The sequence below is a fragment of the Saccoglossus kowalevskii genome, chromosome 19 (assembly GCF_978046115.1).
Source record: "Saccoglossus kowalevskii chromosome 19, keSacKowa6.1, whole genome shotgun sequence".
Classification (NCBI taxonomy): Eukaryota; Metazoa; Hemichordata; class Enteropneusta; family Harrimaniidae; genus Saccoglossus; species Saccoglossus kowalevskii.
Genome location: NC_140659.1, coordinates 1507268 through 1525928, shown reverse-complemented (window position 1 = coordinate 1525928; position 18661 = coordinate 1507268). Strand labels below are relative to the sequence as shown.

The window sequence follows — 18661 nt, the reverse complement described above, 5'->3', positions numbered from 1 at the left end:
AGGTAGGCATATACTGCAATACTCACATTCACATCAAACCTCAGGTAAACATACACTGCAATACTCACATTCACATCAAACCTCAGGTAAACATGCACTGCAATACTCACATTCACATCAAACCTCAGGTAAGCATACACTGCAATACTCACATTCACATCAAACCTCAGGTAAACATGCACAGCAATACTCACATTCTCATCAAACCTCAGGTAAACCTACACTGGAATTTTCACATCAAACCTCAGGTAAACATGCACTGCAATACTCACATTCACATCAAACCTCAGGTAAACATAGACTGGAATATTCACATCAAACCTCAGGTAAACATGCACTGCAATACTCACATTCACATCAAACCTCAGGTAAACATGCACAGCAATACTCACATTCACATCAAACCTCGGATAAACATGCACTGCAATACTCACATTCACATCAAACCTCAGGTAAACATACACTGCAATACTCACATTCACATCAAACCTCAGTTAACATGCACTGCAATACACACATTCACATCAAACCTCAGGTAAGCATACACTGCAATACTCACATTCACATCAAACCTCAGGTAAACATGCACTGCAATACTCACATTCACATCAAACCTCAGGTAAACATACACTGCAATACTCACATTCACATCAAACCTCAGGTAAACATACACTGCAATACTCACATTCACATCAAACCTCAGGTAAACATACACTGCAATACTCACATTCACATCAAACCTCAGGTAGCCATACACTGCAATACTCACATTCACATCAAACCTCAGGTAAACATGCACTACAATACTCACATTCACATCAAACCTCAGGTAAACATACACTGCAATACTCACATTCACATCAAACCTCAGGTAAACATACACTGCAATACTCGCGTTCACATCAAACCTCAGGTAAACATGCACTGCAATACTCACATTCACATCAAACCTCAGGTAGGCATACAGTGCAATACTCACATTCACATCAAACCTCAGGTAAACATGCACAGCAATACTCACATTCACATCAAACCTCAGGTAAACATACACTGGAATATTCACATCAAACCTCAGGTAAACATGCACTGCAATACTCACATTCACATCAAACCTCAGGTAAACATAGACTGGAATATTCACATCAAACCTCAGGTAAACATGCACTGCAATACTCACATTCACATCAAACCTCAGGTAAACATGCACTGCAATACTCACATTCACATCAAACCTCAGGTAAACATGCACTGCAATACTCACATTCAGATCAAACCTCAGGTAAACATGCACTGCAATACTCACATTCACATCAAACCTCAGGTAAACATGCACAGCAATACTCACATTCACATCAAACCTCAGGTAAACATGCACTGCAATACTCACATTCACATCAAACCTCAGGTAGGCATACACTGCAATACTCACATTCACATCAAACCTCAGGTAAACATACACTGCAATACTCACATTCACATCAAACCTCAGTTAACATGCACTGCAATACACACATTCACATCAAACCTCAGGTAAGCATACACTGCAATACTCACATTCACATCAAACCTCAGGTAAACATGCACAGCAATACTCACATTCTCATCAAACCTCAGGTAAACATACAATGGAATATTCACATCAAACCTCGGGTAAACATGCACTGCAATACTCACATTCACATCAAACCTCAGGTAAACATAGACTGGAATATTCACATCAAACCTCAGGTAAACATGCACTGCAATACTCACATTCACATCAAACCTCAGGTAAACATACACTGCAATACTCACATTCACATCAAACCTCAGGTAAACATGCACTGCAATACTCACATTCACATCAAACCTCGGATAAACATGCACTGCAATACTCACATTCACATCAAACCTCAGGTAAACATGCACTGCAATACTCACATTCACATCAAACCTCAGGTAAACATGCACAGCAATACTCACATTCACATCACACCTCAGGTAAACATACACTGGAATATTCACATTAAACCTCAGGTAAACATGCACTGCAATACTCACATTCACATCAAACCTCAGGTAAACATACACTGCAATACTCACATTCACATCAAACCTCAGGTAAACATACACTGCAATACTCACATTCACATCAAACCTCAGGTAAACATACACTGCAATACTCACATTCACATCAAACCTCAGGTAGGCATACACTGCAATACTCACATTCACATCAAACCTCAGGTAAACATGCACTACAATACTCACATTCACATCAAACCTCAGGTAAACATACACTGCAATACTCACATTCACATCAAACCTCAGGTAAACATACACTGCAATACTCACGTTCACATCAAACCTCAGGTAAACATGCACTGCAATACTCACATTCACATCAAACCTCAGGTAAACGTACACTGCAATACTCACATTCACATCAAACCTCAGGTAAACATACACTGCAATACTCACATTCACATCAAACCTCAGGTAAACATGCACAGCAATACTCACATTCACATCAAACCTCAGGTAAACATGCACAGCAATACTCACATTCACATCAAACCTCAGGTAAACATGCACAGCAATACTCACATTCACATCAAACCTCAGGTAAACATGCACTGCAATACTCACATTCACATCAAACCTCAGGTAAACATGCACTGCAATACTCACATTCACATCAAACCTCAGGTAGGCATACAGTGCAATACTCACATTCACATCAAACCTCAGGTAAACATGCACTGCAATACTCACATTCACATCAAACCTCAGGTAAACATACATTGGAATATTCACATCAAACCTCAGGTAAACATGCACTGCAATACTCACATTCACATCAAACCTCAGGTAAACATAGACTGGAATATTCACATCAAACCTCAGGTAAACATGCACTGCAATACTCACATTCACATCAAACCTCAGGTAAACATGCACTGCAATACTCACATTCACATCAAACCTCAGGTAAACATAGACTGGAATATTCACATCAAACCTCAGGTAAACATGCACAGCAATACTCACATTCACATCAAACCTCAGGTAAACATGCACTGCAATACTCACATTCACATCAAACCTCAGGTAAACATGCACTGCAATACTCACATTCACATCAAACCTCAGGTAAACATGCACTGCAATACTCACATTCAGATCAAACCTCAGGTAAACATGCACTGCAATACTCACATTCACATCAAACCTCAGGTAAACATGCACAGCAATACTCACATTCACATCAAACCTCAGGTAAACATGCACTGCAATACTCACATTCACATCAAACCTCAGGTAGGCATACACTGCAATACTCACATTCACATCAAACCTCAGTTAACATGCACTGCAATACTCACATTCACATCAAACCTCAGGTAAGCATACACTGCAATACTCACATTCACATCAAACCTCAGGTAAACATGCACAGCAATACTCACATTCTCATCAAACCTCAGGTAAACATACACTGGAATATTCACATCAAACCTCGGGTAAACATGCACTGCAATACTCACATTCACATCAAACCTCAGGTAAACATAGACTGGAATATTCACATCAAACCTCAGGTAAACATGCACTGCAATACTCACATTCACATCAAACCTCAGGTAAACATACACTGCAATACTCACATTCACATCAAACCTCAGGTAAACATGCACTGCAATACTCACATTCACATCAAACCTCAGGTAGGCATACACTGCAATACTCACATTCACATCAAACCTCAGGTAAACATGCACAGCAATACTCGCATTCACATCAAACCTCAGGTAAACATGCACAGCAATACTCACATTCACATCAAACCTCAGGTAAACATGCACAGCAATACTCACATTCACATCAAACCTCAGGTAAACATGCACAGCAATACTCACATTCACATCAAACCTCAGGTAAACATACACTGCAATACTCACATTCACATCAAACCTCAGGTAAACATGCACTGCAATACTCACATTCACATCAAACCTCAGGTAGGCATACACTGCAATACTCACATTCACATCAAACCTCAGGTAAACATGCACAGCAATACTCGCATTCACATCAAACCTCAGGTAAACATGCACAGCAATACTCGCATTCACATCAAACCTCAGGTAAACATGCACAGCAATACTCACATTCACATCAAACCTCAGGTAAACATGCACTGCAATACTCACATTCACATCAAACCTCGGATAAACATGCACAGCAACACTCACATTCACATCAAACCTCAGGTAAACATGCACTGCAATACTCACATTCACATCAAACCTCAGGTAAACATGCACTGCAATACTCACATTCACATCAAACCTCAGGTAGGCATACAGTGCAATACTCGCATTCACATCAAACCTCAGGTAAACATGCACTGCAATACTCACATTTACATCAAACCTCAGGTAAACATGCACAGCAATACTCACATTCACATCAAACCTCAGGTAAACATACACTGGAATATTCACATCAAACCTCAGGTAAACATGCACTGCAATACTCACATTCACATCAAACCTCAGGTAAACATAGACTGGAATATTCACATCAAACCTCAAGTGAACATGCACTGCAATACTCACATTCACATCAAACCTCAGGTAAACATGCACTGCAATACTCACATTCACATCAAACCTCAGGTAAACATAGACTGGAATATTCACATCAAACCTCAGGTAGGCATGCACAGCAATACTCACATTCACATCAAACCTCAGGTAAACATACACTGCAATACTCACATTCACATCAAACCTCAGGTAAACATGCACAGCAATACTCACATTCACATCAAACCTCAGGTAAACATGCACTGCAATACTCACATTCACATCAAACCTCAGGTAAACATGCACTGCAATACTCACATTCACATCAAACCTCAGGTAAACATACACTGCAATACTCACATTCACATCAAACCTCAGGTAAACATGCACTGCAATACTCACATTCACATCAAACCTCAGGTAAACATGCACTGCAATACTCACATTCACATCAAACCTCAGGTAAACATGCACTGCAATACTCACATTCACATCAAACCTCAGGTAAACATACACTGCAATACTCACATTCACATCAAACCTCAGGTAAACATGCACTGCAATACTCACATTCACATCAAACCTCGGATAAACATGCACTGCAATACTCACATTCACATCAAACCTCAGGTAAACATGCACTGCAATACTCACATTCACATCAAACCTCAGGTAAACATGCACAGCAATACTCACATTCACATGACACCTCAGGTAAACATACACTGGAATATTCACATTAAACCTCAGGTAAACATGCACTGCAATACTCACATTCACATCAAACCTCAGGTAAACATACACTGCAATACTCACATTCACATCAAACCTCAGGTAAACATACACTGCAATACTCACATTCACATCAAACCTCAGGTAAACATACACTGCAATACTCACATTCACATCAAACCTCAGGTAGGCATACACTGCAATACTCACATTCACATCAAACCTCAGGTAAACATGCACTACAATACTCACATGCACATCAAACCTCAGGTAAACATACACTGCAATACTCACATTCACATCAAACCTCAGGTAAACATACACTGCAATACTCACGTTCACATCAAACCTCAGGTAAACATGCACTGCAATACTCACATTCACATCAAACCTCAGGTAAACGTACACTGCAATACTCACATTCACATCAAACCTCAGGTAAACATACACTGCAATACTCACATTCACATCAAACCTCAGGTAAACATGCACAGCAATACTCACATTCACATCAAACCTCAGGTAAACATGCACAGCAATACTCACATTCACATCAAACCTCAGGTAAACATGCACAGCAATACTCACATTCACATCAAACCTCAGGTAGGCATACACTGCAATACTCACATTCACATCAAACCTCAGGTAAACATACACTGCAATACTCACATTCACATCAAACCTCAGTTAACATGCACTGCAATACACACATTCACATCAAACCTCAGGTAAGCATACACTGCAATACTCACATTCACATCAAACCTCAGGTAAACATGCACAGCAATACTCACATTCTCATCAAACCTCAGGTAAACATACAATGGACTATTCACATCAAACCTCGGGTAAACATGCACTGCAATACTCACATTCACATCAAACCTCAGGTAAACATAGACTGGAATATTCACATCAAACCTCAGGTAAACATGCACTGCAATACTCACATTCACATCAAACCTCAGGTAAACATGCACTGCAATACTCACATTCACATCAAACCTCAGGTAAACATGCACTGCAATACTCACATTCACATCAAACCTTGGATAAACATGCACTGCAATACTCACATTCACATCAAACCTCAGGTAAACATGCACAGCAATACTCACATTCACATCACACCTCAGGTAAACATACACTGGAATATTCACATTAAACCTCAGGTAAACATGCACTGCAATACTCACATTCACATCAAACCTCAGGTAAACATACACTGCAATACTCACATTCACATCAAACCTCAGGTAAACATACACTGCAATACTCACATTCACATCAAACCTCAGGTAAACATACACTGCAATACTCACATTCACATCAAACCTCAGGTAGGCATACACTGCAATACTCACATTCACATCAAACCTCAGGTAAACATGCACTACAATTCTCACATTCACATCAAACCTCAGGTAAACATACACTGCAATACTCACATTCACATCAAACCTCAGGTAAACATACACTGCAATACTCACGTTCACATCAAACCTCAGGTAAACATGCACTGCAATACTCACATTCACATCAAACCTCAGGTAAACGTACACTGCAATACTCACATTCACATCAAACCTCAGGTAAACATACACTGCAATACTCACATTCACATCAAACCTCAGGTAAACATGCACTGCAATACTCACATTCACATCAAACCTCAGGTAAACATGCACTGCAATACTCACATTCACATCAAACCTCAGGTAAACATGCACTGCAATACTCACATTCACATCAAACCTCAGGTAAACATACACTGCAATACTCACATTCACATCAAACCTCAGGTAAACATGCACTGCAATACTCACATTCACATCAAACCTCGGATAAACATGCACTGCAATACTCACATTCACATCAAACCTCAGGTAAACATGCACTGCAATACTCACATTCACATCAAACCTCAGGTAAACATGCACAGCAATACTCACATTCACATGACACCTCAGGTAAACATACACTGGAATATTCACATTAAACCTCAGGTAAACATGCACTGCAATACTCACATTCACATCAAACCTCAGGTAAACATACACTGCAATACTCACATTCACATCAAACCTCAGGTAAACATACACTGCAATACTCACATTCACATCAAACCTCAGGTAAACATACACTGCAATACTCACATTCACATCAAACCTCAGGTAGGCATACACTGCAATACTCACATTCACATCAAACCTCAGGTAAACATGCACTACAATACTCACATGCACATCAAACCTCAGGTAAACATACACTGCAATACTCACATTCACATCAAACCTCAGGTAAACATACACTGCAATACTCACGTTCACATCAAACCTCAGGTAAACATGCACTGCAATACTCACATTCACATCAAACCTCAGGTAAACGTACACTGCAATACTCACATTCACATCAAACCTCAGGTAAACATACACTGCAATACTCACATTCACATCAAACCTCAGGTAAACATGCACAGCAATACTCACATTCACATCAAACCTCAGGTAAACATGCACAGCAATACTCACATTCACATCAAACCTCAGGTAAACATGCACAGCAATACTCACATTCACATCAAACCTCAGGTAGGCATACACTGCAATACTCACATTCACATCAAACCTCAGGTAAACATACACTGCAATACTCACATTCACATCAAACCTCAGTTAACATGCACTGCAATACACACATTCACATCAAACCTCAGGTAAGCATACACTGCAATACTCACATTCACATCAAACCTCAGGTAAACATGCACAGCAATACTCACATTCTCATCAAACCTCAGGTAAACATACAATGGACTATTCACATCAAACCTCGGGTAAACATGCACTGCAATACTCACATTCACATCAAACCTCAGGTAAACATAGACTGGAATATTCACATCAAACCTCAGGTAAACATGCACTGCAATACTCACATTCACATCAAACCTCAGGTAAACATGCACTGCAATACTCACATTCACATCAAACCTCAGGTAAACATGCACTGCAATACTCACATTCACATCAAACCTCAGGTAAACATGCACTGCAATACTCACATTCACATCAAACCTCAGGTAAACATGCACAGCAATACTCACATTCACATCACACCTCAGGTAAACATACACTGGAATATTCACATTAAACCTCAGGTAAACATGCACTGCAATACTCACATTCACATCAAACCTCAGGTAAACATACACTGCAATACTCACATTCACATCAAACCTCAGGTAAACATACACTGCAATACTCACATTCACATCAAACCTCAGGTAAACATACACTGCAATACTCACATTCACATCAAACCTCAGGTAGGCATACACTGCAATACTCACATTCACATCAAACCTCAGGTAAACATGCACTACAATTCTCACATTCACATCAAACCTCAGGTAAACATACACTGCAATACTCACATTCACATCAAACCTCAGGTAAACATACACTGCAATATTCACGTTCACATCAAACCTCAGGTAAACATGCACTGCAATACTCACATTCACATCAAACCTCAGGTAAACGTACACTGCAATACTCACATTCACATCAAACCTCAGGTAAACATACACTGCAATACTCACATTCACATCAAACCTCAGGTAAACATGCACATCAATACTCACATTCACATCAAACCTCAGGTAAACATGCACAGCAATACTCACATTCACATCAAACCTCAGGTAAACATGCACAGCAATACTCACATTCACATCAAACCTCAGGTAAACATACACTGGAATATTCACATCAAACCTCAGGTAAACATGCACTGCAATACTCACATTCACATCAAACCTCAGGTAAACATAGACTGGAATATTCACATCAAACCTCAGGTAAACATGCACTGCAATACTCACATTCACATCAAACCTCAGGTAAACATAGACTGGAATATTCACATTCACATCAAACCTCAGGTAAATATGCACTGCAATACTCACATTCACATCACACCTCAGGTAAACATACACTGCAATATTCACATCAAACCTCAGGTAAACATGCACTGCAATACTCACATTCACATCAAACTTTAGGTAAACATGCACCGCAATACTCACATTCACATCAAACCTCAGGTAGGCATACACTGCAATACTCACATTCACATCAAACCTCAGGTTAACATGCACTGCAATGCTCGCATTCACATCAAACCTCAGGTAAACATGCACTGCAATACTCACATTCAGATCAAACCTCAGGTAGGCATACACTGCAATACTCACATTCACATCAAACCTCAGGTAAACATGCACAGCAATACTCACATTCACATCAAACCTCAGGTAAACATGCACTGCAATACTCACATTCACATCAAACCTCAGGTAAACATGCACAGCAATACTCACATTCACATCACACCTCAGGTAAACATACACTGGAATATTCACATCAAACCTCAGGTAAACATGCACTGCAATACTCACATTCACATCAAACCTCAGGTAAACATACACTGCAATACTCACATTCACATCAAACCTCAGGTAAACATACACTGCAATACTCACATTCACATCAAACCTCAGGTAAACATACACTGCAATACTCACATTCACATCAAACCTCAGGTAGGCATACACTGCAATACTCACATTCACATCAAACCTCAGGTAAACATGCACTACAATACTCACATTCACATCAAACCTCAGGTAAACATACACTGCAATACTCACATTCACATCAAACCTCAGGAAAACATACACTGCAATACTCACATTCACATCAAACCTCAGGTAAACATGCACTGCAATACTCACATTCACATCAAACCTCAGGTAAACATACACTGCAATACTCACATTCACATCAAACCTCAGGTAAACATACACTGCAATACTCACATTCACATCAAACCTCAGGTAAACATGCACTGCAATACTCACATTCACATCAAACCTCAGGTAGGCATACACTGCAATACTCACATTCACGTCAAACCTCAGGTAAACATACACTGCAATACTCACATTCACATCAAACCTCAGGTAAACATGCACTGCAATACTCACATTCACATCAAACCTCAGGTAAACGTACACTGCAATACTCACATTCACATCAAACCTCAGGTAAACATGCACTACAATACTCACATTCACATCAAACCTCAGGTAAACATGCACTGCAATACTTGCATTCACATCAAACCTCAGGTAAACATGCACTGCAATACTCGCGTTCACATCAAACCTCAGATAAGCATGCACTGCAATACTCGCATTCACATCAAACCTCAGGTAAACATACACTGCAATACTCGCATTTACATCAAACTTCAGGTAAACATACACTGCAATACTCGCATTTACATCAAACCTCAGGTAAACATACACTGCAATACTCGCATTCACATCAAACCTAAGGTAAACATACACTGCAATACTCGCATTCACATCAAACCTAAGGTAAACATACACTGCAATACTCGCATTCACATCACACCTCAGGTAGGCATACACTGCAATACTCGCATTCACATCAAACCTCAGGTAGGCATACACTGCAATACTCGCATTCACATCAAACCTCAGGTAAACATACACTGCAATACTCACATTCACATCAAACCTCAGGTAAACATACACTGCAATACTCACATTCACATCAAACCTCAGGTAAACATGCACTGCAATACTCACATTCACATCAAACCTCAGGTAAACATGCACTGCAATACTCACATTCGCATCAAACCTCAGGTAAACATACACTGCAATACTCACATTCACATCAAACCTCAGGTAAACATGCACTGCAATACTCACATTCACATCAAACCTCAGGTAAACATGCACTGCAATACTCACATTCACATCAAACCTCAGGTAAACATGCACTCCAATACTCACATTCACATCAAACCTCAGGTAAACATACACTGCAATACTCACATTCACATCAAACCTCAGGTAAACATGCACTGCAATACTCACATTCACATCAAACCTCAGGTAAACATGCACTGCAATACTCACATTCACATCAAACCTCAGGTAAACATACACTGCAATACTCACATTCACATCAAACCTCAGGTAAACATACACTGCAATACTCACATTCACATCAAACCTCAGGTAAACATGCACTGCAATACTCACATTCACATCAAACCTCAGGTAAACATGCACTGCAATACTCACATTCGCATCAAACCTCAGGTAGGCATACACTGCAATACTCACATTCACGTCAAACCTCAGGTAAACATACACTGCAATACTCACATTCACATCAAACCTCAGGTAAACATGCACAGCAATACTCACATTCACATCAAACCTCAGGTAAACATGCACAGCAATACTCACATTCACATCAAACCTCAGGTAAACATGCACAGCAATACTCACATTCACATCAAACCTCAGGTAAACATGCACTGCAATACTTGCATTCACATCAAACCTCAGGTAAACATGCACTGCAATACTCGCGTTCACATCAAACCTCAGGTAAACATGCACTGCAATACTCGCATTCACATCAAACCTCAGGTAAACATACACTGCAATACTCGCATTTACATCAAACTTCAGGTAAACATACACTGCAATACTCGCATTTACATCAAACCTCAGGTAAACATACACTGCAATACTCGCATTCACATCAAACCTAAGGTAAACATACACTGCAATACTCGCATTCACATCAAACCTAAGGTAAACATACACTGCAATACTCGCATTCACATCAAACCTCAGGTAGGCATACACTGCAATACTCGCATTCACATCAAACCTCAGGTAGGCATACACTGCAATACTCGCATTCACATCAAACCTCAGGTAAACATACACTGCAATACTCACATTCACATCAAACCTCAGGTAAACATACACTGCAATACTCACATTCACATCAAACCTCAGGTAAACATGCACTGCAATACTCACATTCACATCAAACCTCAGGTAAACATACACTGCAATACTCACATTCACATCAAACCTCAGGTAAACATACACTGCAATACTCACATTCACATCAAACCTCAGGTAAACATACACTGCAATACTCACATTCACATCAAACCTCAGGTAGGCATACACTGCAATACTCACATTCACATCAAACCTCAGGTAAACATGCACTACAATACTCACATTCACATCAAACCTCAGGTAAACATACACTGCAATACTCACATTCACATCAAACCTCAGGTAAACATACACTGCAATACTCACATTCACATCAAACCTCAGGTAAACATGCACTGCAATACTCACATTCACATCAAACCTCAGGTAAACATACACTGCAATACTCACATCCACATCAAACCTCAGGTAAACATACACTGCAATACTTACATTCACATCAAACCTCAGGTAAACATGCACTGCAATACTCACATTCACATCAAACCTCAGGTAGGCATACACTGCAATACTCACATTCACGTCAAACCTCAGATAAACATACACTGCAATACTCGCATTCACATCAAACCTCAGGTAAACATGCACTGCAATACTCGCATTCACATCAAACCTCAGGTAAACATACACTGCAATACTCGCATTTACATCAAACTTCAGGTAAACATACACTGCAATACTCGCATTTACATCAAACCTCAGGTAAACATGCACTGCAATACTTGCATTCACATCAAACCTCAGGTAAACATGCACTGCAATACTCGCGTTCACATCAAACCTCAGGTAAACATGCACTGCAATACTCGCATTCACATCAAACCTCAGGTAAACATACACTGCAATTCTCGCATTTACATCAAACTTCATTTAAACATACACTGCAATACTCGCATTTACATCAAACCTCAGGTAAACATACACTGCAATACTCGCATTCACATCAAACCTAAGGTAAACATACACTGCAATACTCGCATTCACATCAAACCTAAGGTAAACATACACTGCAATACTCGCATTCACATCAAACCTCAGGTAGGCATACACTGCAATACTCGCATTCACATCAAACCTCAGGTAAACATACACTGCAATACTCACATTCACATCAAACCTCAGGTAAACATACACTGCAATACTCACATTCACATCAAACCTCAGGTAAACATGCACTGCAATACTCACATTCACATCAAACCTCAGGTAAACATACACTGCAATACTCACATTCACATCAAACCTCAGGTAAACATACACTGCAATACTCACATTCACATCAAACCTCAGGTAAACATACACTGCAATACTCACATTCACATCAAACCTCAGGTAGGCATACACTGCAATACTCACATTCACATCAAACCTCAGGTAAACATGCACTACAATACTCACATTCACATCAAACCTCAGGTAAACATACACTGCAATACTCACATTCACATCAAACCTCAGGTAAACATACACTGCAATACTCACATTCACATCAAACCTCAGGTAAACATGCACTGCAATACTCACATTCACATCAAACCTCAGGTAAACATACACTGCAATACTCACATTCACATCAAACCTCAGGTAAACATACACTGCAATACTCACATTCACATCAAACCTCAGGTAAACATGCACTGTAATACTCACATTCACATCAAACCTCAGGTAGGCATACATTGCAATACTCACATTCACGTCAAACCTCAGGTAAACATACACTGCAATACTCACATTCACATCAAACCTCAGGTAAACATGCACAGCAATACTTGCATTCACATAAAACCTCAGGTAAACATGCACTGCAATACTCGCGTTCACATCAAACCTCAGGTAAACATGCACTGCAATACTCGCATTCACATCAAACCTCAGGTAAACATACACTGCAATACTCGCATTTACATCAAACTTCAGGTAAACATACACTGCAATACTCGCATTTACATCAAACCTCAGGTAAACATACACTGCAATACTCGCATTCACATCAAACCTAAGGTAAACATACACTGCAATACTCGCATTCACATCAAACCTCAGGTAAACATACACTGCAATAGTCACATTCACATCAAACCTCAGGTAAACATACACTGCAATACTCACATTCACATCAAACCTCAGGTAAACATGCACTGCAATACTCACATTCACATCAAACCTCAGGTAAACATACACTGCAATACTCACATTCACATCAAACCTCAGGTAAACATGCACTGCAATACTCACATTCACATCAAACCTCAGGTAGGCATACACTGCAATACTCACATTCACATCAAACCTCAGGTAAACATAGACTGGAATATTCACATCAAACCTCAGGTAAACATAGACTGGAATACTCACATTCACATCAAACCTCAGGTAAACATAGACTGGAATATTCACATCAAACCTCAGGTAAACATGCACAGCAATACTCACATTCACATCAAACCTCAGGTAAACATGCACTGCAATACTCACATTCACATCAAACCTCAGGTAAACATACACTGCAATACTCACATTCACATCAAACCTCAGGTAAACATAGACTGGAATATTCACATCAAACCTCAGGTAAACATGCACAGCAATACTCACATTCACATCAAACCTCAGGTAAACATGCACTGCAATACTCACATTCACATCAAACCTCAGGTAAACATGCACTGCAATACTCACATTCACATCAAACCTCAGGTAAACATGCACAGCAATACTCACATTCACATCAAACCTCAGGTAAACATGCACTGCAATACTCACATTCACATCAAACCTCAGGTAAACATGCACTGCAATACTCACATTCACATCAAACCTCAGGTAAACATGCACAGCAATACTCACATTCACATCAAACCTCAGGTAAACATGCACTGCAATACTCACATTCACATCAAACCTCAGGTAAACATGCACTGCAATACTCACATTCACATCAAACCTCAGGTAAACATGCACTGCAATACTCACATTCACATCAAACCTCAGGTAAACATGCACTGCAATACTCGCATTCACATCAAACCTCAGGTAAACATACACTGCAATACTCACATTCACATCAAACCTCAGGTAAACTTACACTGCAATACTCACATTCACATCAAACCTCGGATAAACATGCACTGCAATACTCACATTCACATCAAACCTCAGGTAAACTTACACTGCAATACTCACATTCACATCAAACCTCAGGTAAACATAGACTGGAATATTCACATCAAACCTCAGGTAAACATGCACTGCAATACTCGCATTCACATCAAACCTCAGGTAAACATACACTGCAATACTCACATTCACATCAAACCTCAGGTAAACTTACACTGCAATACTCACATTCACATCAAACCTCGGATAAACATGCACTGCAATACTCACATTCACATCAAACCTCAGGTAAACATGCACTGCAATACTCACATTCACATCAAACCTCAGGTAAACATGCACTGCAATACTCACATTCACATCAAACCTCAGGTAAACATGCACAGCAATACTCACATTCACATCAAACCTCAGGTAAACATGCACTGCAATACTCACATTCACATCAAACCTCAGGTAAACATGCACTGCAATACTCACATTCACATCAAACCTCAGGTAAAAATGCACTGCAATACTCACATTCACATCAAACCTCGGATAAACATGCACTGCAATACTCACATTCACATCAAACCTCAGGTAAACATGCACTGCAATACTCACATTCACATCAAACCTCAGGTAAACATGCACTGCAATACTCACATTCACATCAAACCTCAGGTAAACATGCACAGCAATACTCACATTCACATCAAACCTCAGGTAAACATGCACTGCAATACTCACATTCACATCAAACCTCAGGTAAACATGCACTGCAATACTCACATTCACATCAAACCTCAGGTAAACATGCACAGCAATACTCACATTCACATCAAACCTCAGGTAAACATGCACTGCAATACTCACATTCACATCAAACCTCAGGTAAAAATGCACTGCAATACTCACATTCACATCAAACCTCAGGTAAACATGCACTGCAATACTCGCATTCATGTCAAACCGCATCATTGTCACTTCATTGTTAAGTAAAATAACAAATATTATCATATTATTTTTATTTTCAAAGTGGTTGATTGGTGACCATTTTTACAAATGCTGATCCAAGGCTATATATCTCTGGAATGCAATGACCAATAACATTTAAACTTTATGTTTACATCATGTCCAACATGTGCACATGTTTTTGTTTGATTGTCAAATTTGAGCATTTATGCCATTCCGATATTTTTGTGTATGGACTGATTTTATTCAAACTTGATGCTGTTCATGCACATGCATGTGCACATGCATTCATTATGAAATTCAATTCAAGATGGCTGAAGCAGTCATTTTTAGTGATAAAAATGCATCAAAATCAATTATTCTTGACCTGGATCTACATCACACATGGACAGACTTATGCTTTGACCTCTGTGCTTTCATGTGTGCGCCGAACCTGTATCTTAGAAATGCCTGGACCAATCACAAACAAACTTCACACATACATTACACATGATATTATACATATGCACATCAATTTTTTTCACAATCTGATTCAAGATTGCCGAATGGTGGCCATTTTTGTTCTAAAAATCATCAAAATCAAGCATTTCTCGGCTGTTTACAAATGGATTTCGTTCAAACTTGGTTTTAAGTTGGACATTATAGGACCTTGATGCACATCATTTTGTTTTCAGATAAGATTCAAAATGGCTGACTGGCGGCCATTTTGTTTTAATGAATGTGGTTCTAGTGCCATATCTCTGACTTGCTGTGACAAATTATGTTCAAATTTGAAATATTCATTATAAATCATGTCATAGATGTATAGATATATTGGTTTGACGATCCTATTAAAAATGGCCGAATGATGGCCATTTTTGTGCTAAAAAATCATCAAACACAAGCACTTCTGGCATTTATGGAGGGATTTTGTTCAAACTTGGTACATACATTAGACATTACGGGTTCCTGATGCATGTTATTTTATTTTTTAGATCGGATTCAGAATGGCTGACTCATGGCCATTTTGTTTTAATGAATAGGCTTCTAGAGCCATATCTCCGATATGCTTTGACTGACTATGTTCAAATTTTATATATTCATTATACATGTATTCAAAATGGCTGATTTTGTTTTAATTAATGCTGTTCCAGAGCAATATCTCTCAATACTCGTTAGACGATCAGATACAAATGTCAATCATATAAATGTTCAATCATCATAATCCTATTCCTGACATGTTTATATTCCAGCTATACTACTATAAACAAAACTGTATATCTTAAATTTGATAACTAATGGGGACTGTGCCATGCATGGCTTGTTTAAACTTAGTAAATAATGAAAATAATTAAATTGCATTAGTAATAAGCAAGCATTTGTTTCAATTTCTGTTCTTGAAATAGGTGACGGATTATCAGGTAAACTGATTTGTGCAAATGTTTTTATTTATGACACAACATATAAAATTGGTAAAGGTACTTTATTTGGCAAACAACAGGGGAGCCTGCTGCTGGGATCAGTCAGAATACACAGATTAGATCAAATTTCCCAGCGGGCTCCCAAACGTGAAAGTAGTAGCTTTCAATAGCTACTGGTAGGAAAAGTAACAAACCTTGTAAATGATAAAACTGGGCAACACCAAATTGTTGCTGGCTGAGTAAATGAAAATACAAATGTAATGAAACACTGTAAAGTAAAACTCTGTAATAAAGACTATAAAATTACAAACAATAATAAAAGATAAACTGGTTAGTGCAGCAGTAGCTGCAGGTTAATAGATTAGTCATTAGTACGAATTGAGGGGCAGGATACCGCGGAAGCTGTACCTACTGGTTGTGTTATTTGCAGAGACAGCGGAAGCTGAAACTGCGTGATGTTATGTGTTACTGGTAAAGGCAGCGGAAGCTGCAACTACATGACAGGTTAGCATTGAGGCAGCCGGGACTGGCCTGATATGGTAGAAACAGCGGAAGCTGTGATCTACAAATATGGTTGTTACTGAAAATGTTAATAAAATTACAACTGAAATTACATCTTGGGGGCGAATGAGGACATGGAAATGTGCGAAAACCCCCAAAATGATATCAATAATAATTTACAACTATTTCATTCCATGTAAAATTCTGAGTAAAGTAGAAATAATCTCATCATAGAAACTAGTGTGTCAATTTTAAATATTTTTTCATGAAACTTCAGACTTTTGTATCTTGAAAAATTGTGCAGTGACCCAGTAGCCTGATGGCGTCAACCTAAAAACGTAACAAACAAAGAAAAGTGTAACAAGTATGACAATGTGTGTGTGTGTCTACATCACAGAACGTTATATGGGCTCTGCTCTGCTCAAGCTGTAGAATGCTGGCCAAAG

General features: G+C 39.1%; 1 protein-coding gene across 1 annotated transcript in view; it reads left to right on the top strand.

Moving 5' to 3' along the window:
* The window catches only part of LOC102803917 (sodium/hydrogen exchanger 9B2-like), a 94128-nt gene that overhangs the window by 62972 nt on the left and 12495 nt on the right, over positions 1-18661 (top strand). The gene's annotated exons all lie outside the window — the stretch shown is intronic.